Consider the following 24,992-nt stretch of genomic DNA (forward strand, 5'->3'; position numbering starts at 1 on the left):
AGTTTCAAACAAATGTCTTTCTTTTTCTCCTTTCAGAAAACTAAGCTGGGACTCAGAGTATGTCCCTTGCTATTGTGATTTCTTATTATTTTCTTTCATCCTTACAAGAAAACTTGCAGTTCAGTATGATCCAGTGCCTTGGTCACAATTGGCTGAGTGAGGTTTGTTTAAATAATAGCCCTTCCCGGATGGCTGATATTAGCTTTAGGTCAAAACATCATGTAACCAAAGAGTGACCAGCATTTAGAAATCATTGGCATGTTGCTGGGTGTATAGGCATAAAGCAATTCTAACAGATTCTCCGATTCATAGCAAACCCGAGAAGGAGAAGCTGAAGGAGGCAATTTTGGGAGCTTTGTTTACTTGGGGAATTAGTGGTAAGAGGAGTTTCTCACTGCTGAGGATGAAGGGCCCTAGAAAAATGACAAGGGAGCTATGTGCGTGTGTGAGTTTGGGTATGTCCATAATTAGATGTCATGCACAATAATCATAATAGATATCTCATTTACAATACCCAGTCCAGGGAAGGCTGTCAAAGAGGAAAGAATGTACCACCTGTTATCAAACCTATGGTAGGTTTTATTGTCTGGGAGGTTAGAAGCATTTTCAGGAGCCTGGCAAAAAATTAGGCTTGAACACAAAATGGTACTTTCCCTTAATTCCATCCTAGTATATACTTCGACCAAGGCATTCAAATTATGGAATGTCAAAGGTTCATTTACAATCTCTATTTTTGCCCCATATCAGAAAATATAATACTCCATTAAATATACTTATATTGGTATATACTGTGACCAACTATAAGGAGTCCTACCAAAGACAGAACATCTTTTTTTTTCACTCTTAAAATTAACATTCAAAGGTACGCAAGCCAAGCAATAATGATTCCCTTCCTGTATATCCATTATACATTGATTTACAGGTTTTTTTAAATTTATTCTTGAGAGACAGAGAGAGAGAGAGGCAGAAACACAGGCAGAGGGAGAAGCAGGCTCCATGCAGGGAGCCCGACGCGGGACTCGATCCTGGGTCTCCAGGATCACACCTGGGCTGAAGGCAGCACTAAACCGCTGAGCCACCCAGGCTGCCCATGATTTACAGTTTTTAACACATTTTCACACAGGTAATCTCCTCTGACCTTTACAATAAGTCTATGGAGAAAAAAGAGCAAATGTTATTTGCATCATTTTACCATTGAAGAAACCAAAACCTAGAGAGTAAGGCCAGTTATTTACCAAACTGTGTCCCTTTTCCTTTTTAGCATACATTAAGACTCCATTTTCCAAGATCCTTTACAATTAGGTGTGAACTTTTGGTGGGTCCTGTCCAATGGAAGGTAGGTAGAAGTGATTTGTACCACTTTAAGGCCTAACCCATAAAACCCTCTAAAATATAAGCTCCTCCCCATTCTTTTTTTTAACACCAGTTTAGTAAATATTTATTGAGTATTAGCAAGACCAGGCAACAGAAGCTGGAGAACAAAATGTCAGGGAGTAAGTAGAGAGAGAATGTCATTCCAAGGTGATGGCGAACAGCTCCTATGAAAAGCTGGGAGAGAACTGGGTGCAAGAGAACAGATTGCCCAAAACAGGCCACAGCAGGAGCCCACTGAAGAAGAACCAAAGGGCTAGAACACTGAATGGTCTTGACTGTCCCCTAAAGAATTGGGCAGTGGTCCCAGTAAGAATTATAGATTGGCACAGAGAGAGCACACACCCCATTTTTTTCCTCGATGACCAGCTGAATGAAGATAACTCCAAAACTTACAGAATAGCAAGGCTATAATATGGAAGAAGTCTGCGACACCACTTGAGAGAAAAGTTGTCCAAGAAAGCCAGTCAACCAGGAAAATATATTAGATTGTTGTATGAGTGAGAAAGCAGCTTACATTGTTTTAAGTGACTGCAATTTGGGGGTTGTTTGTTGCAGCAGTTACCTTACATTCATACAGAGAAGCTAAATGTTTTGCCCAATGTTATATAATTAATTTGTTTAAAAAAACAGTCAAGACTAGAACTGTGTTCTTCTAGTGCCTTGTTTAATATTCACTTGTTTACCAACTCCAATCATATGTAAGGCAGCTTGCTGTACCCTGTTGCTAATCCAGTAATTGCAGGATTTAGAAGTATGACAAGGGGCACCTGGGTGGCTCAGATGGTTAGCATCTACCTTCAGCTTAGGTCATGATCTCTCAGGGTTCTGGGATTGAGCCCCACATTGGGCTCCCTGCTCAGTGGGGAGTCCGCCTCTCCCCTCCGCTTGTGCTCTCCCTCTCTCTCTTCTCTCAAATGAATAAATAAAATCTTAAGAAAAGTATGACAAATAAGTCACGTGTAGGCTCTTTGTATCTCTCAACTCTCTGACGGTGTTTTCTGTTTCTTCCATGTGTTCTTCTAGTAGTTACTTTCTCACAGATCTCAGCAACAACCAAATGTAGTGACAGATACCAGGCTTTACTAACCTAAGAGGACCCATATTTGAAAATTATCTCTCTTGAGTCCCTTTCTTTCCTGATAGTACAACCAAAAGTTAATAAAACATATATTCTCTCCTACTGAGATAACCTCAAATAGACTTCCTTTAGAAGGACACTGATAAATGAAGCTGCCAGTACATGCAGATAAAATGCAGTGACTGAAGTCCCCCTAGGCAAGGGTCACAGACAGATTGTGTCAAGGGGTTACAGACCAGAGGGCAAGTGTCAAGGCAAGCTGAGGTAGTGAATCCTTTAGGTAAGAGACATTAGTGAGATGAAGATTCCATCAGCTTGGATAGAGGCGCAAGCAGTTTTTCAGGACCTTGGAGAGCTCCCCGGGAGCTACAGGGCTCTGAGAATTTTGATTCTGAGACCCAATCACGTACTTTGCCCATTCTTCAGAACTCTCTAGCTGATAACAGGGGTCTTGTCCTTTCTGTGAAAGTCTCCATGTGTATAGAATGAGAGATTTGTTCTCATTCTTTCTGAGTTCAAGGCCTGCTGTGTCCAGTAGATAAGTTGGAACTGCTTCATCTAGCCTTCCTGAAAACCACATGATACGCTCACACCCATGGAAAACTAGAAAAGTGCATTCTCAGGAGACTTCGGCCTCTCTATGTTTTAGAAACTCTCTTCTGGGTTAGTCTGGTGCTTAGGTTTGCCTGGGCTCCAAACATTTCACCCAACCAAAACCATATTACTATATGAACTACATCAGAGCCCTAGAATCTCAAAGGATGATTATCAAAATTATGGGCCCCTTTCTTCTTGAAGGCATGTTCTCAAGCTTCTTAATACATAGTCTATGAAAAAAATCTATAGAAAAATTAATTTAAGAAAACTTGGATTAAAATATTTAATATTTAAGGTGCTTTCATATATATTTTCTCTCTATAAAATACAATGTGGTGAACATCTTCAGGCATAAAAGTTTTATTTCCTCTCTTGGGATTTTTTTTTTCTCTTTGGTGATATATTCCCTGAAGTAGAATTCCTAAGTTAAAGGATTTAAACAATGCTATCAATTGACAGGTATGGCCAAATTCAAATTGGATTGTGTAATTTTACTTTCAGCAGCAGCATATAAAAGTATCAGTTTTGGGGTGCCTGAGTGGCACAGTCGGTTAAGCATCTGACTCTTCGTTTTGGCTGAGGTCGTGATCTCAGGGTCATGAGATCAAGCCCTATGTTGGGTTCCACACTTGGCATGGAGCCTGCTTGAGATTCCCCCTGTCCCTCTGCTCCTCCTGCTCATGCTCTCTCTCTTATGCTCTAAAATCAATAAATCTAAAAAATATATATATACACACACACACACACACACACACACACACACACATACCAGTTTCACTAGTATCTGATTAGTAATTTGATTTGTATTCTTTGGTGTCTGTACCTAGAACTCCTTTGATAGAGGGCCTGTGTCTGGCCTATTGTAGATGCTCAATAAGTATTTAAGATTGAAGTGAAATGTTCAACACTTTCCCATTTATCTGTTTACTTAGCACAATTCCTTATTTGGAATTGCCTTATCTTTTTCTTCTTTGTATTGTGATATTAATGTTTTCTTTTTAATTTGCCTAAGATATTAAGCCTCTGTTTCCCATATTTGTTAGGAAGTATTTTCTCTGTTTTTAAAAATTTTTATATATAAAGTTTTAAGTTTTTATGTTTTAAGTTTACAAGTTTTCGTCACTTGTAACATCACTTCAAAGCTTATAAACTTTATAGAGAACCCCACAGACCTCATAAAATTCAGTGTTTTTATGAATTAATTTTTTGATATATATTTTATTTGACCACCATTATGGGATGAGGTGTGGGTCTAAAGTGATTTTTTCTCTAAATTAGTAACAAATATACCAATATAATTTATAGTTGAAGCTTCTTTTTCCACAGTGTCTTGACTTTTACCAATGGCTCTTGACTAGACATGTGGGTTGAAATGACTTTGCTCTCAAAGGGATTATAATCTTGTTGTCAAAGGTCAGATTCTGTTTACTTCATTTATATGTTCAAATATAACAATCTAGTAGTCTTAAAGTGTTTCAAAGTGGGAACTGAAAATTTACTCATACAATTCATATGCACAGTATAAATATAGTTTCTCTATTTCCTAAAAACCTGATATATTACTCTTCACAAATTCTTATGGCACATATTTCTGACCTCTGGGCACTTCTCAAAGCTAGGTGATGGGAATAGAACTGGTCTTAGAGAAAATGTATCCTTGTATTCTCTAGTGCTATGCCCCAACTAGTCTTGAGGTCAGGGTCCACAGCTGATGAACTTATCTGTTTCTCTCTTGGGTTTTTTTTTTTTTTTTGGCTCAGTCACTATTCTAGGAGAGTACTGGCTCTCTCCCTGTAGCTACTTCAATCTCATCTCTAGAAATCCCCAATTCCTTGTCACAACTTCCTTCTCTTCCATGGAAATAGAGTTCACCCTTTATTCTCTGCTCCAGGGTCACAGTTTCCTGTGGTGGCCAGCCTCATGGCAGGTTTCCAGGCTCCAACACAGGATCCATACTACATGAGAACTAAGGTTGACTCAGATGTGTTAACCAAGTCCTCACTGAAGAGGACACTATTGGTGTTCCACAATGATCCCCTTTACCAATCAATTCAACAATCCTTCCAGATGTTGTGTGTTGGTTGCTAATAGCTTACAAATGTCCCTTTCTTTAAAGAATGTCATCCAGCTTAGCAGGGGCCCCTTTTACCCAGGAAGCTATGCTCATCCCCACCTTTGGGGCACAGCCCACAGCTAAGAACTAAATGCTACATGAGGGTATGGAATTCTGGACCCCTTGCCTCAAGGGGAAACAACTCTATGGTACAATTCATACTATAGAATTCCCTATGAATTCTGGGAAATGAACAGGGAGTAGTGGAAGGGGAAGAGGGCAGGGGGATGGGGTGACTGGATGGTGGGTACTGAGGGGGGCACTTGATGGGATGAGCACTGGGTGTTATACTATATGTTGGCAAATCAAACTCCAATTTAAAAATTTACAAAAAAAAAAAAAAAAAGAACTCCCTATGGGATCAGGCTACAGCTAAGAATATGCTTGGCGCCTTCTCCTGCCCTGTCCCACTTTCTTCACTCCTGAGAGCATTCCTCCAATGAACAGCACGCACCAGAATCAAAATACTAGTTTTCTGTTGTGTGAATTGAAAACATCTCCCCTCACTCTGTGGTTTATCTTTTCACTCTTTGTATTGTTTTTTGATGAACAGAGGTCCCTTTTTCTTATAGTAGGGTATCTTTTGCACCTTGTTTATGCAATTCTTCCCTACTCACTACTCACTAGTTCATGAAAATCTTTTCCTATATTATTTTCTAGAAGCTTTTTCTTTTTCCTTTCACGTTTAGGCTTTTAATACACCTGGAATATATTTGGGAGTATAGTGTGAGACAGAGGTTTAATTTAAGTATAGCCACTCATCTCAGTACTATTTATACTAAGGACTGACATTTTTCCTCTGTTCTCAGTACAACATATGTCAAATACTGAACTTACGCATGGATATGTTTCTGGGTTCTTCATTCTATTCCACTAGTCTATTTTAATATCCCTGAAAAAATATATATATATACTGTCTTGATTACTAAAGCTTTATAATACTCTTCTTATCCAGTGGATAAAGTCTTCCTCTTTATTTTTCTACTCCAAAAGGGTAATGGCTACCCTTAGCTTTTTGTATTTCTATATGAATTTTAAAATCAGTTTGTCAAGTTCCACCAAAACACATTTATTGGAATTGCACTGAATTTAGAATTAAATTTGGGAAGAATTGGCATCTTTTTTGCTCATATTTACTATGGCATATCTTCCCTTTTGTGTATTTCTTTAATGTTTCAGAATATGGTTTTATCATTTTTTCTGTAGATGTCTTGCACATCTTTTATTAGATTCATTCCTCAGTATTTTATATTAATTTCATTTTCTGTTTGTTGCTGGTATGGATAAATACATTGGATTTTTGGATATTGAGCTTTTAAATCCGGACACTGGGCTAAATTCTCTTATTACTTCCAATAGTTTATCTGCCAAACCATTCAGATTTTCTATGAATATAATTATATCATATGCAAATAATGGCAGTTTTTTGTTTCTTTCTAATTCTTATGCCTTTTTCTTGTTTTGTGCACTGGCCAGAACACTGAAAGAGTAGCAGTGATTATGAGGGGCATCCTTGTCTTGTTCCTGACCTCCAGGGAAAATTTTTCAACATTTTATCATTTAGTATATTTGCAGTAGGCTTTTTAAAAAGATTTTATTTATTTATTCATGAGAGACAGACAGAGAGAGAGAGAGAGAGGCAGAGGCAGAGACACAGGCAGAGAGAGAAGCAGGCTTCCCACAAGGAGCCAGATGTGGGACTCAATCCCAGATCCCAGGATCATGCCCTGAGCCAAAGGCAGATGCTCAACTGCTGAGCCATCCAGGCGTCCCTGCAGTAGGCTTTTTAGAGATTAAGAATATTCTCTTCTGAGGACTTCCAGGGAAGACGGCAGAGTAGGAGGATCCTAGGCTCACCTCGTCCCACAAATACCTAGATAACACCCATATCAGTGAAAATAACACAGAAAACAACCTAAAGACTGGCAGAACAGACTATCCAGGCTAAATGTAGAATGGAGGCTATATCGAAGAGGGTAGGAAGGATCCTAGGCTCACCTCGTCCCACAAATACCCTAGATAACACCCATATCAGTGAAAATAACACAGAAAACAACCTAAAGACTGGCAGAACAGACTATCCAGGCTAAATGTAGAATGGAGGCTATATCGAAGAGGGTAGGAAGGGCAGGAACATGGCCAGGAAACAAGCTGTCCTGTAGGACTGTCCAGGGGAAGGAGGGGTGCTGCAGGTACAGACGAAAGAGGAACAGACCCCACCCCAGGCACCCCAGGCATGGGGGACAAGCACTGGGAAGACAAATCCCCATAACATTTGGCTTCGAAAACTAGAGGCTTACCTGCATGAGTTCTTATAATCAGTGGGACTTAACAAACGGAACTTTAAAAAGCAGTGGGCTTAGACCTTGGAGAGCCAAAGGGTGACAGGAAACTGAGTATCTACCCTTAAAGAGACAACACAACAAACAGCCCCACAGAGACACAGTATAGAAGCAGCAGTTTCAAAAATGCCTGAGAGATACAGGATGGAGATTTATTTACTAATCTTAGAGTGTGCTGGAGGGGCAGGGATCTTTCAGAAACTTCTCCAGGAACAAAAGAGCTTCTAGGCACCATTTCCCTTCCCCATCCCCCAGCCTAGATACACAGACATCTCTGGGATCCAGCAGAGTGTGAACACTCTCCACCTAGCTTTTTAATAGTGCACCTACCCCTGCACTCTTCTACAGACCCACTCTCTCCAACCCAGCCATGGCAGGAGTTTTCCAAAGCTGTTACAAGCCCTCTCCAAGAACAAACTAGTCCAGACCTTGCTAACACCACACATCCCACCCCTGTGTTCTCCTGCAGACCCTCCTCCTCCAACATTACCTCAACAGGAATCCATCCAAAGTGGTACCACAAGCAGCAGTGTGCAAATAGCCCTGACAGTGGTTAGCACCATCCCAAAGTGACTCCTGCCCTAGGGAAAGAGGAGAAGAAAGCCCACACAACAGTTCAACTGAGGCCCTAGCAGTGGGCTAGGGACAGACATCTGGTCTGACAATAGGCACCATCCACCAATGAAAGCTTTTCAGAGAACGACGCAGGGAAAGCACCCTACAGTTCACTGCTACTGCAGCTCTAGCAAACACCTGGTCTGACTCAACTCAAGCCGAAGGTGGCCCTGGACTGGTCCACTAACAACACCATGACCAAACCCTGCCCATAACAGGCAAAGAAAGCCATTGCAGATGACTAGACTGAAGGCAAATGCGGCTCATCCATAACAGTAGGGCACATGTAACACACATAGATATCTCTGAAGCACCTGGTGAACAGGGTACATTGCACTGCAGGGCACTACAGTACTTCTTCCTCATAAGGCCACTACTTTCAAGAGCAGGAGATGTAGCTGACTTTTATAACACAGAGAAACAGACATAGAGAGTTAAACAAAATGGGGAGACAGGGAAATATGTCCTGAATGAAAGAATAGGACAAGATCATAGCAAGAGAGCTAAGTGAAACAGAGATGAGTAAGCCTGATAGAGAATTTAAAGTAACTGTCATAATTGTCACTGGACTTGAGAAAAGAATGGAGGAACTCAGTGAGACCCTCAACAAAGACATATAAAACATAAAAAAGAACCAACAAGAGATAAAGAACTCAATAACTGAAATTAAAAATACACTAAAGAGAATAAATAACAGACTAGAGGAAATAGAAGGATGGATCAGATCAGTGACCTGGAGAACAGAGTAATAGAAAGCAATCAAGTTGAACAGGAGAGAGAAAAAAGAAGAACAAAAAATGAAAATGGACTACAGGAACTCAGTGACACCATAAAGTGTAGTAACACTGACATAGGGAATCCCAGAGGAAGAGAGAAGGGAGGGGGGACAGAAAAATGTATTTGAAGAAATAATAGCTGAAAACTTCCCAAATCTGGAGAAGGAAATAGAAATCCAGATCCAGGAGGCACAGAGTTCCCAACAAAATCAACCTAAGGAGGTCCACACCGAGACACACAGTAATTAAAATGGCAAAAAGTAGTGACAGAGAATTTAAAGGCAGCAAGAAAAAAAGAAAACCATTATGTACAAGAGATACTCCATAAGCTATTGGCTGATTTTTCAGCAGACACTTTGCAGGCCAGAAGAAAGTGGCATGATATATTCAAAGTGTTGAAAAAAATCTGCAGCCAAGAATACTGTATCCAGCAAAGGCATCATTCATAATAGAAGGAGAGATAAAGAATTTACTAGGGAAACAAAAGTTAAAGGAGTTCTAACCACTAAACGAGCCCTATGAGAAATATTAAAGGGGAATCTTTGAGTAGAAAGGAAAGACCATAAGCAGAAGTAAGAAAATAAGAGACTCAAAAGCAGTAAAATTAAGTATATGCATAAAAATCAGTCAAGATATTCACAAAATACCAAGATGTAAAGTATCACACAATATACCTAAAAAGTAGGGGAGGAGTAAAAATGTAGTGCTTTTGGAATGGGAACTTAAGCAACCATCAACTTAATATAAAATGCTATGTGCAGAAAATGTTATACATAAACCTATTGGTCACTATATATAAATCAGGAATTCATAATAGATAAGTATAAAATAAAGAAAAAGGAATGCAAGCCTATCACTAAAAAAAGCAGCAAGTTATAAGAGAGCAAGAAAAGAAAGGAACAGAGAACAGCTACAAAAACAACCATAAAACAAGTAAGTGGCAATAAGTACATACTTACCAATAGTTACTTTGAGTGTAAATGGGCTAAATGCATCAATCAAAAGACAAAGGGTGACAGAATGGATAAAAAAGCAAGACCCATCTATATGCTGCATCCAAGTATTCATTTCACACTTAAAGACACATGCAGATTAAAAGCAAAGGGATGTAAAAAGCATTTATTATGCAAATAGAAGTGAAAGAAAGCCAGAGTGGTAATATCAGACAAAATAGACTTTGAAATAAAGACTGTAACAAAAGACAGGGATACTATATAATCATAAAGGGAACAATTCAACAAGGAGATATAACAATTATAAATATTTATGCACCCAACATGGAGCATCCAAATACATAATGCAACTAATAACAAACATAAAGGCAGTAATCAATAGTAGTAAAAAATGGTAGGAGATTTTAACACCTCGCTCACATCAACAGATAGATCATCCAAACAGAAAATTAACATGGAAACGGTGCCTTTGAAAGACACATTGGACCAGAAGGATCTAATAGATAATATTCAGAACATTCTACTCTTAAACATCAGAATACATTTCATTTCAAGTGCATATGGAATATTCTCCAGAACTGACTACATGTTAAGCCACAAAATCAGTCTCAACAAATTCAAAAAGATTGAAGTCAAATCATGCATCTTTTCCAACCATAATACTATGAAAGTAGAAATCAACCACAAGAAAAAATCTGGAAAGAATACACATAGATGGAGGCTAAATAACATGCAATTAAACAGTGATTGGGTCAATCAAGAAGTCAAAGAGGAAATTAAAAAATACATGGAGACAAATAACAGTACAACAGTCCAAAACCTTTGGGATGCATAAAATGCTGTTCTAAGAGGGAAGTTCATAGCAATACAAGCATATCTCACAAAGCAAGAAAATTCCCAAACACCATAACTTTATACCTAAAGGAGCTAGAAAAAGAAGAAAACCCAAAACTAGTAGAAAGAAATAATAATGATTAGAGTAGAAATAAATGTAACAGAAACTAAAAAATAGAGCAGATCAATGAAACTAGGAGCTGTTTCTTTGAAAAGATAAACAAAAGTCATAAACCTCTAGTCAGACTCATCAAAAGAGAGAGAGGACTCAAAAAACAAAATCAGAAATGAAGAAAAAAGAAATAACAACCGACACCACAGAAATATAATTATGATAGATTATGGAAAATTATATGCCAACAAATTGGACAACCCAGAAAAAATGGATAAATTCCTAGAAGCCTACAATCTACTAAAACTGAATCAAAAAGAAATAGAATATTGAACAGACTGATTACCAGCAATGAAATGAATCAGTAATCAAAAAACCCCCAACATACTATGCTGAGTGAAATAAGTCAATCGGAGAAGGACAATTATCACATGGTTTCACTCATACGTGGAATATAAGAAATAGTGAAAGGGATTATAAGGGAAAGGAGGGGAACTGAGTGGGGAAAATTAGAAAGGAAGACAAACCACAAGAGATTCCTAACTCTGGGAAACAAAGGGTTGCAAAAGGGGAGGTGGGTGGGGGATGGGGTGACTGGGTGACAGGCACTAAGGTGGGCACTTGATGGGATGAGACTGGGTTTTATACTATATGATGGCAAATTGAATTTAAATTAAAAAAAATTCCCAACACACAAGGACTAGTCCAGGACTAGATGGCTTCATATGAATTCTATCAAACATTCAAGAAAAAGTTAATACCTATTCCTCTCAAACTATTCCAAAAAATAGAAGAGGAAGGAAAACTCAAATTCATTCTATGAGGCCAGCATTATCCTGATACCAAAACCAGATAAATACACCACCAAAAAAGAGAACTATAGGCCAATATCTCTGATGGACATAGATGCCAAAATTCTGAACAAAACATTACCAAACCAAATCCAACAATATATTAAAGAATCATTCACCATGATCAAGTAGGACTTATTCTTGGGATGCACGGGTTGCAAATCAATCAACATGATACATCATATCAATAAGAGAAAGGATAAGAACCATATGATCATTTCAATAGATGCAGAAAAAGCATTTGACAAAATACAACATCCATTCCATGACAAAAAATTCTCAACAAAATAGGTTATCTTAACATAATAAAGGCCACATATGAAGAACCCACAGTTAACATCATCCTCAAAGGTGAAAAACTGTTTTTCCCCTAAGGTCAGGAACAAGACAAGGATGTCCATTCTCACCACTTCTACACAACACAGTACTGGAAGTCTTAGCCTCAGCAATCAGAGAACAAAAAGAAGTAAAAGGCATCCAAATTGGTAAGGAAGAAGTAAAACTTCCATTATTTACAGAAGACATGATATCATGTATAGAAAATCTGGAGTGCCTGGTTGGCTCAGTTGATTGAGCATCCGACTCTTGATTTCAGCTCAGGTCATGATCTCAGGGTTGTGAGATCAGGCCACACATCAGGCTCCACAATGGGCTGGAGCCTGCTTGGGATTCTTCCCTCTCTCTCCCTCTGCCTCTCCCCCCTACAAAAAAAAAAACTGAAAAACTCCACAAAAAAACTACTAGAACTGATAAATGAATTCAGTAAGTTTGCAGAATACACAATCAATATACAGAAATTCACTGTATTTCTATTCACTGATAATGAAGTAGCAGAAACAGAAATTAAGAAAACAATCCCATTTAGATTTGCACAAAAAATAATTAAATATTTAGGAATAAACCTAACCAAGGAAGTAAAAGACCTATACCCTGAAAACTATAAAACACTGATGAAAGAAATTGAAGAGGACACAAAGAAATGGAAAGACATTCCATGTTCATAGATCAGAAGAACAAATACTGTTAAAATGTCTATAGCACCCAAAGTAATATACACATTTAATGTAATCCCTATTCAAATACCAACAGTATTTTTCACAGAGCTAGAACAAACAATCCTAAATTTAGTATGGGACCACAAAACACTCCAAATAGCCAAAGCAACCTTGAAGAAGAAAAACAAAGCTGGAGGCATCAAAATGTCTCACACTTCAAGATATATTATAAAGCTCTAGTGATCAAAACAGTATGGTACTGGCACAAATATAGACACATAGATCAGTAGAACGGAATATAAAACCCAGAAATAAGCCCATAATTATACGGGCAAATAATCTTCGGCAAAGAAGGAAAGAATATACAATGGGAAAAAGTCTCTTCAACAAATGGTGTTAGGAAAACTGGACAGTGACATGCAAAAGAATGACACTGGGCCACTTTCTTATACAAAAATAAATTCAAAATGGATTAAAGATCTAAATGTGAAACCTGAAACCATAAAAATCCTAGAAGAGAGCACAGGCAGTCATTTCTCTGGTATTGGCCATAGCAACATTTTTCTAGATAGGTCTCTGGAGGCAAGGAAAACAAAAGCCAAAATAAACTATGGGGACTACATCAAAATAAAAAGCTTCTGCACAGCAGAGGAAACAATCAGCAAAACTAAAAGGCAACCTAGGGAATGGGAGAAGACATTTGCAAATGACATATATGATAAGGGGTTAGCATTGAAAATATATAAAGAACTTATACAATTCGGGCAGCCCCGGTGGCACAGCAGTTTAGCGCTGCCTGCAGCCCAGGGCGTGATCCTGGAGACCCTGGATCGAGTCCCATGTCAGGCTCTCTGCATGGAGCCTGCTTCTCCCTCTGCATCTCTAGGAATAAATAAATAAATAAATCTTTAAAAAAAAAAAGAACTTACACAATTCAACGCCCAAAAAATAAGTAATCCAATTTAAGAATGGGCAGAACAGGACGTCTGGGGCACTCAGTGGTTGAGCATCTGCCTTTGGCTCAGGGTGTGATCCTGGGGTTCTGGGATTGAGTCCCACATTGGGCTCCCTGCAAGGAGCCTGCTTCTTCCTCTGCCTATGTCTCTGCCTCTCTCTCTTTGTCTCTCATGAATAAATAAATAAAATCTTTTTTTAAAAAATGGGCAGAAGACATGAGGAGACATTTCTCCAAAGAAGACATCCAAATGGCCAATGGGCACATGAAAAGATGCTCAACATCTCTTATTATCAGGGAAATACATATCAAAACCACAATGAGATATCATCTCATACCTGTTAGAATGGTTAGTATCAAAAACACCAAAAATAACAAATGCTGGTGAGAATGTGGAGAAAAAGAAACCCTCCTCCACCATTGGTAGAAATGCAAACTGGTGCAGTCACTGTGGAAGACAGTACAGAGGTTCCTTAAAAAAGTAAAAATAGCATTACCATAGGATCCAGTAATTCCACTACTATTTGTCCAAAAAATACAAAAACACAAATTTGAAAAGATTTACACACCCCTGCTTATTGCAGCATTACTTACAATAGCCAAATTATGGAAGCAACTCAAATGTCCATCAATAGATGACCGGTGTTAAGACATGGCAGTGGTGTGAAGATATATATAGATATATATGTATGTACGGAATGGAATATTACCGAGCCATAAAAAAGAATGAAATCTTGCCATTTGCAACAATATGGATAAATCTAGAGTATAATACTAAGTGAAATAAGTCAGAGAAAGACAAACACATAATTTCATTTAATTTCATTTAATATGTAGAATTTAAGAAACAAAGAAATAAAGAAATAAAAATCACTCTGAAATACAGAGAATAATCTAGTCGTAACTAGAAGGGAAGTGGGGGGAGATGGGTGAAATAGGTGAAGGGGATTAAGAGTACACTTATCATGATGAGCACTGAGTTGAATCATGAGTGGGGGAAGATGGCAGGAGCCATCACACAGTGGATCTATCTAGACTGTGTAGAAGCAAGCAGTTCCCAAGAAGGACATAATCAAGCTTTTACAGAACCATAGTTCAGACTTGTTTCTTGCAGAACATAAGTTATTAAGAAACATTGAAAATGTGGTCAAAACAGCTAACAAGGACCATTTGGTTACATCCTATAATTATTTTTCTGAAAGTAAACATTTCGAGGGTACTGAAAGTATAAGTACAGTGTCTGGGCAGGCGAAAAATGTGAAGTTTAATGAAGACAAACCCAAAGAAACCAAGCCTGAAGAGACTCTGGATGAGGGTCCACCAAAATATATAAATTGTGCTCTTAAAGAAGGAGATAAAATCAACTTTCCCAAAAAGGGAGATGTTGTTCAATGCTGGTATACAGAACACTACAGGATGGGACTGATTTTGATACTAATATTCAAATGAATTCAAAGAAGAAAAATGTCACGCCCTTAAGTTTTAAAGTTGGAAAAGGCAAAGTTATCAGAGGAGGGATGAAGCATTCTTGACTATGAGTAAAGAGAAAAGGCTCGACAGAGATTGAACTAGAATGAGTTTATGGAAAGAAAGGACAGCCTGATGCCCAAATTCCACCAAATGCAAAATTCAGTTTTCAAGTGGAATTAGTGGATATTGATCCAAAAAGCAATGCTTCAGATATAAAGACATAAGCAAGAATAAAACATGGCCTTGAAGAATCTTATGTAACTAAGTAAAGCTGTTTACCATTGTAAGGGAAGAGTCAACTTGAAAATTCAAGAAGCCAAATATTGTTTACTCAATCCCTAACTTTTAAGGTATGTAATCCAGTATAATTCCCTAAGGTTTGAAATATATTACTACAACTGTGTAAAATAATGGTTAAGGAGAACTGACTTTCCTTTTACCTCATGTTGTAAACTAAAAGGCTCAATAAAAATGTGTCCAGTGTCAAAAAAAAAAAAAAGAATTGTTGAGTCACTATATTGTATACCTGAAACTGAATATAACACTACATGTTAATTATACTGGATTTAAAATTTAAAGGAAAGAATATTCTCTTCTACTTTGCTAAGAGTTTTTATCATGAAAAGATGTTTAATATTGCCAAATGAACTTTCTCTATCAAAATAATCACACGATTTCCCTCCTTATTCTGATAATGTGATGAATTAAACTGTTTGATTTTTAAATTTTAACCCAACTTTGCATTCCTGGGTGAAGCTGCATTTGGTCATGATATGTCATGCCCTATGAACATTCTTTTGATGCACTAGGCACACATTTCTTTTAGCAATATATAAAGGACTGGAAATGCAGGGTCATAAAGTATGGAAGTTGGTTTTAAGGAAAAAGTAAGGCTTTAGGTGTACTGTGTCAAGGCTTCAGGAGGAACTCTAGGGGTAAATGTCCAGCAGACAATTAAAAATGTGGGAGTGGAGTTTGGGTAGAAGCCAGAGGTGTGGATTTGTGAGTCACCAACATAAAGCTTATATTTGAAACCACTGGGATGGAATGCTCTGTGTGAGGGAGGATCAGGGAAGAGAGAAGAAGACTTCAGATCAACACTTGAGAAACACCTGTAGCTAGGAGACAGGATGACAAAGAGCCAGGAGAGAGAGGCATGACTTCAAATGGGTGGGATAAAAACAAACAATATCAAGTTTTCAACAGTATGGAGAAAAAAAGGGTAAGGAGCCCTTAGTTTGGGTGATCAAGAGGCCTCGATACTATTCTCTCCCTTGCTGTATCTACTGGTTGCTCTCCTGTTTACTTTTCATCTCTATAAAGTTCTTTGGTTACTTCTGGAGTCATGCCAATTTGCAGGACTGTTATCACCCTGGCAGCTGTGAAGAACATTCTCTACCATCCCACAGAAATACTCAGGACAGAGTACTTAATGAGCACTTACTAATTATAGGCCTATCAGTCAAAATTATGACCTCCAAAATAGCAGGCTTTCCAAAGTCAGCTGAAGGTGCATGTGTCACAGGACAAAGCAATTACACAAATGGAGAAAGAAGTTCTCTTCAAAAAAACTATTAACTTCACAGAATTGGGTAGCTGAGATTTCACGACTTGATATATTAAACTTTCCCTCATGCTAGCTCTCGCAACTTCCCATCATATTATTTAAGGCACCTTTCCAAAGGCTACCAGAAAAACATCCTGAGAAAAGAAAAAGGAGAAGAGGAGGACAGGTCAGCTGAGTTCTGTGGATAGAAATATTAGAGAAAGTTTGGGAAGACTTCAGTAGTTTGCCCCTATGCTCTCTGTGAGCAAAAAGTAAAGCAACATACACACTATATGTCATTAGGTTCACAGCAACATCCCTCAATATGCAGTGAATGTTATTCCACAAAATAAGGATTTATCATGTGTTTACTCTATTCCAAGCAAAAGAAAGAAATTAACCTTGCAATAAATATCTTATCAGCAACATAAAATGTTAAAAGGCAATGGAAAGTGAGAGCAGGGGTGCCTGGGTGGCTCAGTAGGTTAAGCATCCAACTCTTGGTTTTGGCTCAGGTCATGATCTCAGGGTCATGAGATCAAGCCCTGCATCAGGCTCCATACTCAGTGCACAATCTTCTTAAGACTCTCTCCCTCTCCCTTTGCCCCTCCCCGCCCCCACTCTTTCTCTTTCTTTTCCTCTCTCTAAAATCAATAAATAAATCTTAAAAACGAGTAAGAGGATAAAATAAGTGTTACAGAAAAATAATGGAGGGATCCCTGGGTGGCGCAGCGGATTACTGCCTGCCTTTGGCCCAGGGCACGATCCTGGAGACCTGGGATCGAATCCCACGTCAGGCTCCCGGTGCATGGAGCCTGCTTCTCCCTCTGCCTATGTCTCTGCCTCTCTCTCTCTCTCTCTCTCTCTGTGACTATCATAAATTAAAAAAAAAGAAAAACAATGGATAACTTCCAAACCAGAAGAAGAAACCAAAACAAAACAAAACAAAAAAAACAGGAACAACAATAAAGCAAAAAAATTAAACTCAAATATATCCATAATCTATGTTTTTAATCACTATCTTTAATAGATAAATCTGTTTATATTGGGTGGGGTGAAAACAAAAGCTAGAGATGGGCACACCTAAAACACAACAACATACATAAGCTAAAATAAAAGGAATGAGAAAAATATACTAGACAAATAACAAAAAAAATCTAACAAAATTAGTATCAGGTGAAACCAAATTTAAAGGGGAACACTTAAAGCAGGACCTTGCTTGATGACAAAAAAAAATCTACAAAGAAGCTATAATTTTGAATTTCCATACATTAATAACATAGTTTCAAAATATACAAAGCAACACTTTTATAAAATCTACCATTATAGAAGATTTTAGTTCATTTCTTTCAAAAAGTTATCAATAAAGTGAGCCAAAAATATATATATTAAGTATAGCAAAAATTTAATCATGTCAGAATCCAAGAAGGCTTTCTGATGAATCAGAAAACATGACATAAACGAAATCACTGGAAACTCCACATTTTGGGGTTCAGAAGCAAAACCAGCTTAAAACTCAATAAAATGAAGGACACCTGGGTGGCTCAGTGGTTGACCATCTGCCTTCAGCTCAGGACGTGATCCCGGGATCCAGGGATCGAGTCCTGTATCAGGCTCCCCTCAGGGAACCTGCTTATCCTTCTGCCTGTGTCTCTGCCTTTCTCTCTCTGTGTCTCTCATGAATAAATAAAATCTTTAAAAAAATAAAACTCAATAAAATGAAAAATGACCACTGATAGTTTTATTTTACAGTTTACTGCTTTTCTTTGCTTTACTTTTCTATCCAGTTGCAAACAGTCAAATCATTTCAACTGCCATCTTCTGTTTCTGTTATACTTTCACGGATATTAATTCACTTAATTCTCATAAGCCTGTGAGGTTGAAAAAGTATTATTCTTCTCTATGAAAATCAAGTAAATGAAGACTGCCTCCTGTCCATTACCAGAAAAAAAAAATTCTTTGGTGGTAGAAGTACCAAAGCTTGTTGAATTATCTGAATAGTATTCTGGATATCTGATAGCATCTTTGTAGCATCCATCCATATCCCTATCCCACCAGCATTGTTTTAAAGATGTGATTGATTAATTATTTATTTATGGCTGCGGGGTGGGGTTGGGGGGAGGAAAGAGAGAGAGAGAGAGAAATAGAGCGTACGCCCGCACAAGAGCCTTAAGCAGACTCCATGCTGAGAGCTGAATTTTATTTTATTTATTTATTTTATTATTTATATTTATTTATTTATTTATTTTATTTATTTTATTTTATTTTATTTTATTTTATTTTATTTTATTTTTGAGCGCTGAATCTAACACAGGGCTCAAACTCATGACCCTGAGATCATGACCTAGGCCAAAACCAAGAGTTGGTCTCTCACCAACTGCGCCACCCAGGTGCCCCACCAACCCACCAGCATTTTATATTTTTTTTAATTTATTATTTATTTATTTATTCACGAGAGACACAGAGAGAGGGAGGCAGAGACATAGAGGGAGAAGCAGGCTCCATGCAGGAAGCCCGATGCAGGACTCAATCCCAGGACTCCAGGATCACACCCTGAGCCAAAGGCAGACAGAGGCTCAACCGCTGAGCCACCCAGGCATCCCCCCACCAGCATTATAAAGCTAATTTTGCCACCAGGGTAGCAGGCTGAACGTGCTGAGAAATTAAGGCTCCCCCAACAGTCTTCAACCCAGAACTGAGAGGATTTGATATATAAATGCTTCAGCTTCCTCACCCTCAGGTGGGAAAACTCTGAGGCTCATTTTCAGCACCTCTCCCAGAGATCCCTAGTAGGCTTAAGCTCCAGTAGCACCCTATAATGGCTCTTTCCCTTGCCTATCACATTTCCCCACCCCTCTCCAGCACTTCCTTCCCCTCTCAAGTCAATGATTTACACTTGAATCCTTGTCTCAGGTCTATTTCTACAGGAACCCAAACTAAGACAATCTTTCATCCTAAATATATATATATATGTGTGTGTATATATATATAAATATAAATACATAAATATATATATGCTTTCCACAATTTCTGCTTTTTGTTTAATGTCAGAGATAACTGAGCCATTAACACTTGTTTCTGATCTCCTGAAACACAGAGAATTCACAATAAAATGCAGTGAGCACCCTAGTGTGCATAGCTGGGAACTAATGGCCTTATTTACAACAGAACATCACAAAGTAAGCGCCATACTGGGCTACTGTAGAGGGAGAAGGAAGAGTAGAACATTAAGGAATTTATTTTTTTAAGATTTATTTATTTATTTATTTATTCATTCATTCATTCATTCATTCATTCAGAGAGAGAGCGAGAGAGCGGGGCAGAGACACAGGCAGAGGAAGAAGCAGGCTCCATGCAGGAAGCCCCACATGGACTCAATCCCAGGTCTCCAGGATCACACCTGGGCTGCAGGCGGCGCTAAACCACTGCACCACCAGGGCTGCCCCATTAAGGAATTTATTAAAGATGTGAGGTCAGGGAGAGGTTAACAGTTCTTCATGCTATGGGTATCACAAATGATCTGCCTGTGTGTGTTCTAAAAAGCTGCACAGTCAACTCTCCAAAGGCTCCTTGAGATTGCAATGGGGGTTCACATGGCTCTGATCCCAAATAGGAACTGCTACATTCAATATCACTGCCACTGGTCTTTACCTGGAGGCCTTCCATGAAAGTGGAGACATTGTCTGGGCAAACCTGCCCGCTCTCTGTAAGATCAGAGAGAAGCCTGGCTCCAGACTGCCAATTTTATAGTTCATACCACTTCTGGAGTAAATTACTAAGGAACATTTCTTCTGCCCTTTATGCTTTACAAGAAGATTTGCAACCATTCATCCCTCATTCCTTACAATGGTTCTATGAGGAAATACAGGGAAAGCTAGGAGATTTGTGGATGAGTTACTTGGTTCAAATTACACTTTCTAGAGTCCTTCCAGCCTTCCTTGGACAGAAGAAAGTCTCTAAAGATCATGCCAAATCATCCTTTGAAGTGATAGGTAAGACAGTGAAAAATAGTTCAAAAAGATCTTTCATTTTCTGAAAGAATTTAAGATCTTGCTTCACCACTCTGCAGTTTAAATAGCTTTTTGAGATTTGGAGGTTATATTTACATTCCCCCTCCTGCTTTGTATCCATGTTTTAAAGGCCAAATCCATTCTAAGATAAATAAAGCTTTATCCCCAGGAAAAAGTGACTTTGAATTCTTTGCAATGCATGGCTTCTGCTTCTGGAACTATTGTTTTTCTTCTCCAGAGGGATAATGTTGTCCCCTTGTCTGAATAAATGAAGCACATATTAAAAACCATGGCAAAGAGGGGGAAAAAAGAAAATCAGAAGGAAACAATTGTTTAAAATAACAACCAGAAGAGAATTCCCCTTGTTCATTCTTGTCCTTGTTCCAGAAAGCGGCTAGTGCAAGCAGAAAGGGCAAAGTGTTCTTGCTCAGTTATGATCAGGACGGAGAGGCTCAGCAGAGTCAGATGCCGGTTATGCTTAGCATCACAAACCTTTCCTTCTTATCTTTTATTGTTTTCAAACTTCACATTCATATTTGGAAGTCCAGAACTGTCTCATCTTGGCTAGAGATGGGAGAGGAACTGTAGATCAATGGTTTTCAAGGGGCAAATTCCTTCTTAAGCAAAATAATCTTATTTGAATCTTCAACATAAAAAGCGGCTTTAAAAGTGGCATTTTGTCTAAATTTATTTTATAAGTTCTAAGTCAGATAAGGAGCACTCAAGGCTTATCAAAAAAAAAGGAAATGAAAAAACGGAAAGAAAAAAAACTAAAAACCTACAACTCTATGTAATATGATACTGACATAATGAAAGCTATTAAAAGTTTCCTTTTGCAGGACAATGACATTTAATTGAGTGTCATACACATGAGTTGAAAAGGTTTTACATGAGCACCAATCCATAGGCCTGAATTATGGAAACAAAACAAAAACACTTGACAAAGCTGTAACCTTGCAAAATAATGATACATCTTTAAGAATGTGACTCCAATAAACAAATTAAAATGCCACAAAGAAAAGCTGGGTACTGGATGCTGTGGCAAGCCACCCAGAACCCCCTTCAAGACACATCCATCCCCCCAATGCTGTGAGTGCTGTGTTCTCCTCCACTTAACCCTCAACCCCTCCACACGCCCCTACCTCCCCATCCCCAGGGTAGCTCACATCCAATGACTGGTGGGTGAGGAGGCATAAAGCCCGGGCCCCCTTGCCCCAAGGAGAACCAGGAAGGGCCAGCCCAGCTGCTGAGCTCCCTTGATTCCGCGGAGGCCTGGGTTAGTACCACATCACAGCTCAGCTCCTCCCCCTGCTGAATCCCGCTGCCTTCCCCAGCAAGAGCATTCCACCATGAACTTCTGCACATAAACAGCTGTTTTAGGGTCTCAGGCGAAAGCGCAACCAATGTCCATAGAGCCTCCACGGGGATCCAATAAGCACTCCCACTTTGCTCTATTTACTTTAACTGTCTCTCCACATATACATATTTATAACATGTACATACATATTTCCCCTAATTTTTATTTTGAAAATTGTCAAGCCAACCGAAAGAATACCACAAACACTCATATACTCTCCCTGGGATTCAACAATTCTTAGCATTTTATCTTTCCATATCTATGTTTTCTTTTGCTATACCCTGTGAAAGGATTATTGAAGACATCATACCCCTTGTCTCCTAAATACTCCTGCGTGCATCTCCCCCCAAAAAAGCACAATCTACACCACCACAATATTATCATCACACCTGAGAAAATCAACAATTCCATTAATCACAGGCTTAAAATATTTTTAATGCTGTTTTTAATGATACCTTAATGGCACATTCGTGGAACCCATGAAGTTTCTTATAATGAAGTTTGAAAAAACACTTTTCTAGAGTAATACCTAGGAAGAACAGGTAGGGAAAAAAACAGATCAGTCTTCAATTTCATCCGTGACCCGGTTAGTATAGAAAGGGTGACTAACAAAGCTTGACTCCCACTGCCCCCAACAGACTTAGTGTTCTATAGCCTTGTGTGTCAGATCCATCACACAGTAGAATACCTACCTGCATAACAGGTACGCGCTAAGGTCTATGAATTGGTTAATATCTTTTAATAAGTGACAAGCTGGCAAGTGTGCCTATGTGAACACTTCTGTTCTCAAACCCACAGTCTGTAAATTTGGTAACGGCTTTTTTTATTAGGCTGGTATTCTTAGGCAGATCAAAAGGGTGTTTAAGCAATAATTACCCTAGGAACCCAGTAAGTACAAGTACAGAATACTGCACTACCAGGCACCACAAAAACATATCAAGGTGTTATACTGTCCTTAAATAAACATCAATCATCATTTAAGTAAATCAACAATTAGGTTGAAAACACAAGTGCTAAGAGAGAAAAGTGATATCCACTAAAATGTACATTTTATTTCAGGAACATCACTTCTGAAAAAGTGACTTACTTGGAAACTCACTTAAGTGGTGCCATTAAAAACTTGGAAGTATCAACATTCTTAGGAAATGGAATATATTAGCAATACAATTGTACAAGTGCCTCCTTAGGCTGGGCTTGGATAGTCTGGTTGTCAGAGGTCTCAGTTAGGCAGGGCCCTTATCTGGTCATTTGGGGATAAGGAAAATATATTGGACCATAAGTATGAATATGTATGTTTCTCTCTCTCTCCCTCTCTCTCTCCTCCTCCCTCCCACCCCCCCCCAACACACACTCCACTCTTCCTGTGTTTGAGAAGGGAAAAAAAAAAAAAAAGAAACCTACCATCGCCTATACCTTGAAGGCTGGTGGCTGGCATTTCCTTTAAACAGACATCTGAAATAGCTTCTGTTTAAAATAACAACAAGGGGGATCCCTGGGTGGCGCAGCGGTTTGGCGCCTGCCTTCGGCCCAGGGCGCGATCCTGGAGACTCGGGATCGAATCCCACGTCGGGCTCCCTGCATGGAGCCTGCTTCTCCCTCTGCCTGTGTCTCTGCCTCTCTCTCTCTCTCTGTGACTATCATGAATAAATAAATAAAATCTTAAAAAAATAAATAAATAAAATAAAATAACAACAAGGATTTCAAAGATTAAAAAGCAAGTATTTCAAGGGTCAGATGATGGGTGGAATGTAAAAAGTTTACTCCACTAAATACAACCCACTATGGTCCAATCCTGCTTCCTAAGCCTGATCTGGATGCCAAAGGCCAGCTAAAGGAGTCACTTGTGGCTCTGCGTAAAGGAAAGCTTGTGTTCTCCTTGTTCATTCCCTTCCCCCCATCCCCCAAATCTCTCTAAATTACAGGGCAAGGGAAAACCAGTCACCCTACACTTGTCAACACAGTGCACTAAGCGAGCCAGTGGCTTTCAAATATTTTTGAATTGTGACCCAAATAAGAAATGCATTTTACATGGCAGTCCAGCAGTTCCTAGACAGTAGGAATACAAAACTAAGACATTTTCCAAAATCATACTGTCCTCTGATGATTTCTATTCTATTTCTTAGAAATGCTAGTCCCAACTCATTAAACTGATTTTATCACTCACTGACAGGAAATGCCCTGTAGTGTGAAAGATATGCCAGAAGGCCAAGACCAAAACTGTATTTTTGTGCTAGACCGGATTCATAGAAGATCTTTGGCTATGGCTTTATTTCGAGCTTGCTAAAATCCCACAGTTTAACCATACATTCACATTGTAAATAATTCAAACAATAATGCCTCTCCATGCCTATTCCTATTCACTGCCCAGGATAGGCACAGTAAATAACCAGACAAGTATCTTCCATCTTTTGTGATGCATTCACATATGACACATAACCCACCCATGCTTTTTAATAATGTAAATGGAATTGTATAACATTTACTGTTCTGTAACTCACTGAACTTAAGAGATAAGTCTTTTTGAGTCAGGACATGATTTTCAAATCAGTTTATCTAGATTGACTACATTCTTTTTGTCAATAGTACTTTGTTGAGGTATAATTTATACAGTGAATGCACATAACTTAAGTACAGCTTGAGGACTTTTTACATATGTATATCCCCATGTGACCACCATCCAAATCAATATAAACATTTCCATTATCCCAGAAAGGCTCTCTCATGCCCCTTCCAGTCAATACCAACCCCACAGAGGTATCCATTACTCTGCCTTCCAACACTACACATTAGTTTTGCCTGTTAAACTTCATATTCATGGAATCATAGAGTAGCAATTCTTCTGTGTCTGGATTCTTTCATGCAACCTAATATTTGTGAGGTTCATTTCTGTTTTTGCAGGTATTAGTTTTGTGGGGGGGTTTTGTTGTGAAGTGGTATTCCCAATCACAATTTGGGCTGTTTTCAGTTTGGGGCTCTTGTGAATGAAGCTACTATGAACATTCTTTTAGAAATCT

General features: G+C 38.6%; 1 protein-coding gene and 1 pseudogene across 9 annotated transcripts in view; one reads left to right on the plus strand and one right to left on the minus strand.

Moving 5' to 3' along the window:
* The window catches only part of RAI2 (retinoic acid induced 2), a 388,271-nt gene that overhangs the window by 357,620 nt on the left and 5,659 nt on the right, over positions 1-24,992 (minus strand). For 5 of the 9 annotated variants that reach the window (XM_049107572.1, XM_049107571.1, XM_049107577.1 and 2 more), the window contains exons 1-2: positions 23,380-23,628; positions 22,434-22,507 (exon numbers count right to left, since the gene is read on the minus strand). The exons of 2 other annotated variants lie outside the window; for them this stretch is intronic. The gene's annotated coding sequence lies outside the window, so the exon portion shown is untranslated. Of the gene's footprint in view, positions 1-22,433; positions 22,508-23,379; positions 23,631-24,992 lie in introns of those variants that run through there. 2 more of the 9 variants (XM_049107578.1, XM_049107579.1) reach the window with 2 other exon arrangements.
* LOC112655238 (peptidyl-prolyl cis-trans isomerase FKBP3-like) lies at positions 1,525-15,289 on the plus strand (annotated as a pseudogene).

This window comes from Canis lupus, chromosome X (assembly GCF_003254725.2).
Source record: "Canis lupus dingo isolate Sandy chromosome X, ASM325472v2, whole genome shotgun sequence".
NCBI lineage: Eukaryota > Metazoa > Chordata > Mammalia > Carnivora > Canidae > Canis > Canis lupus.